This window comes from Dreissena polymorpha, chromosome 6 (genome assembly GCF_020536995.1).
Source record: "Dreissena polymorpha isolate Duluth1 chromosome 6, UMN_Dpol_1.0, whole genome shotgun sequence".
NCBI classification, from domain to species: Eukaryota; Metazoa; Mollusca; class Bivalvia; order Myida; family Dreissenidae; genus Dreissena; species Dreissena polymorpha.
The window spans coordinates 86135577-86139274 of NC_068360.1; positions in this window are offsets into that span (position 1 = coordinate 86135577).

The window sequence follows — 3698 nt, forward strand, 5'->3', positions numbered from 1 at the left end:
TCTTTTTGTGTTTGTTAATTTTTTTTTTAAGTGTGGTTTGTTTCGCAAGCTTGCGGTTTACAATAAATGTATTATTATATTAACTCACTTTCAGTATAAAGTTCGTACATGGCAAAGCTCTTGGGTTTTACCGAAGGAACGTGCCTGGTTCTTGGTTGTGACGCAAAATAAAATTATACAGGGGTACCAAAATAGAACACAAATGTTACCGAACTTCCTTCTGTGAATAAGAACTTACATGGGCGTACTTTCATTCAGCACTGCTAATCGCTGAGATTTACCCCCACGTTGCTTTTGTTCATATTTCAAGCAATAAGTTGGTTATTTTCCTAAGATTTCGAAACATCTGGAAAACAAGGAGTCAATGGCCATTAAAAATAAATTTTGAGAATTCAACAGACATTTTCGCGATTTGAACAATAAGTCGTGATAAGTCTGTATATATTTATTGCGGTTTTGATATCTGTTTAAAAGCATTTTATTTAATACTTAAGCAATAACACCGTCTGAATGTAAAAGAAAAGCTTTTCAGAAACATTTGAATCAAAATGATTCAAGGCAAATGATTGGCTCGAGTCAACGAAGAAAAATTGAAAAATGCTTCCATCATTAAGCTGCTTCAAGTGAAATCCATTCTGCCCGATGCCAACAAAAGTGCAATTTGTTACAAAGATGAGGCCGTCAGTTTTTTGTTTGTTTGATAATTAAGATTGTAATAGTTCTGAACAATTCTTGTATATTTCCTTTGACCAAAGGGCTTGGTTATTGCGCGCGCAACTCCGTCTCAGTATGCTTAATTGAAATTGTTTTGACATTGATGCAGGAGCCTGCTGTGTTACGTTTTGGTAATCTTTTTGAAAATATGACCTTGAACCGCGATCATATTCTTGGGCTTGACACCATTTACATTCTGCTCGTCACTTATGTGAAGTTTGTTTGCTTGTGAACAGTCTTTATCTTTGTTCTTTACCTTATTCCACTCTTAGGAAATAGGATAAAAACTATTCTTATATTTAACTTAAATGTGTGATTGTGCATTACGACGGTTGCCGACTAGACGATTGTAAAAGCAGCCATGCAGTTGCACACAAAATGTATCGCACATACAAATGTATATATGTTTGTAGAACACAATTTTCACATCACGGATAACGAATGTTGCACTGCCATCAAAATTACCCCAGTCAGAAATTGAAAAACATTGGTAACGAGTTAAAGATTTGTGTAATGACACCGCCTTCAACCATTTGTAGTTCGGACACTCTAATGGAACCGTATTTAGCAGACAATTGTGAAGCGAGCCGACCGATTTCGTGAGGCCGCCACCGATCGCACATAGCGCGGCCTCTCAATGTCGATGAGCCTTCCGAAACCCTCGGAAGGCCACTTACAAATTACAATATAATTAAATGATATCCCTCAGGCTGCCTGCCTTTTGATTAGAAAATTAAAAAGTGATCAAGTCGCCACGAATATTAACAGTGCGACTAACAGGGGCCCGTTTCCTTCAATGAAGCTTTTGCATTCAATTAACCTCTAGCTATTCGTCACCCCAAGGCCCAAGTTGAAACGTCTACCACCTCGTACGACTTCCGTAGACTCCAACCCTCTAAACTTGCAACATGAACTTCGCAGCCCGGGCAGCACCATTTGAAGTCAACGTTATTATCCAAATGCTCCAGAAAATGTTCTCTAGAGTACCGTACCCTTTCTTCAGATGTTGTCCCGCTCGCACCCGCAGGAGAAGTGACCAACTTGCCTATTTGCAAGCCTTTATATACTGGCTAACAGAGCGCCACAAAGCCGACGGAAAGACACGATCCGGAAACTACCGACGTTACTTAACTTCCTTCGCTTTTGACAAAGCTTACCGATTGCCCTCCGAACGGAGATTACATACTTTCAATTCCTCCTACACTGTTACAGAAACGAGCCGAATATATATGTAGGATTTTATTAGAAACATTCCTAATATTATATACTATACACATGGTTAATAAATCGTTTTTTACACGAAAATTAAATTACTGTGTTATTTGATTAAGGGGCCTTTTCACAGATTTTGCCATGTTTTGAAGTTAGTCAGTAAATTCTTTATATTGATGATTGTAAACGTTTGATATAAAAAGCTCAAGTAAAAAATCAAGAATATTTTTTTAAGAAAAAAAAAGCTAACCCCAGCAGGGCTTGAACCACTGACCCCTAGAGTAAAGTCTACGACTTAGACCAGTCGACCATCCTTCTGTTTACAATTTTGGGCGTATTTTAAACATTATATAAGCAATCCTCGTAGTTTCACAAAATACAACGACAACAGCAGAACTCTTCAATCGTTTCAAACGCTTTATCATTTTCGAGTTTTAAAATTGTCAAAATATGCATATAATGGCTATTTTAGAGCATGGTAAATGTTCAGTATTACAGTTTCCTCACAAACATCATAACGAAAACGAAAATTTGCGAATCTGAAACAACTTTTTAAATTGTGTCATTTTACCCAAACGTGAAAAGGCCCCTTTTACATCTCAATTATTGTTTGCTTCGAAAAGATTAACTAAGGTTATTTTAATGTAACCGTGAAGGAGTGTGAATCGTCTAATTCGAACCCAAAACCTTTTCGTCACACAAGTGAATCCAAATGCTATTGAACTCCGCAAGAAACAAGAGCTGTCTCCAAAGGATGACATATGTCCCCGAAAAACGCTTTGAAAGTTATGCAAGACAGCTAAATAACAGAACAAATTTTCGAAACCTAAATGCCGACCCTAACTTCAAGGTCATTGGCCACATGGGTCAAGATTTGTGTGCGTATGGAAAGGCCTTGTCCATATTCACATGCATAGCGTATGTAGGGTGCAGCCCTTCCTTAATCCCCCACCCCCAAACGGCCTCGGGGCGTCTGAAAAAAATCCTGTGGAAGCCCTGATTATGAAGGTTTCATCTGAAGCGACATAGAAGTTATGAGCATTTTTCGAAACCTAAACGCGGACCCTAAGTTCAAGGTCAAGTTGAAATGGGCCAAAATCTGTGTGCGTATGGAAAGGCCTTGTCCATATACACATGCATTCCAAATATGAAGGTTACATATGAAGCGACAAAGAAGTTATGAGCATTTTTCGAAACCTAAACGCAGATTTCGAAACCTAAACGTGGACCCGAAGTTCAATGTGAAAGGGGTCAAAATGTGTGTGCGTGTGGAAAGGCCTTGTCCATATGCACATACATTCCAAATTTAAAGGTTACATGTAAAGCGACATAGAAGTTATGAGCATTTTTCGAAACCTAAACGCAGATTTCGAAACCTAAACGCGGATCCTAGGTTCAATGTCAAAATGTGTGTCAGTATGGAAAGACCATGTCCATATACACATGCATACCAAATTTAAAGGTTATATCTGAAGCGACATAGAAGTTATGAGCATTTTTCGAAACCTAAACGCAGATATCGAAACCTAAACGCGGACCCTAAGTTCAAGGTGAAACGGGTAAAAATCTGTGTGCGTATGAAAAGGCTTTGTCCATATACACATGCATACCAAATATGAAGGTTACATGGGACATAGAAGTTATGAGCATTTCTCAAAACAGTGTGACGGACAGACAGTGCGATCACTATATGCCCACCTTCGGGATCATAACAATCGATATCGCAAATAGGTGGTCAATGAATGTTCATTTTAAAATAATTGTCAAATGAC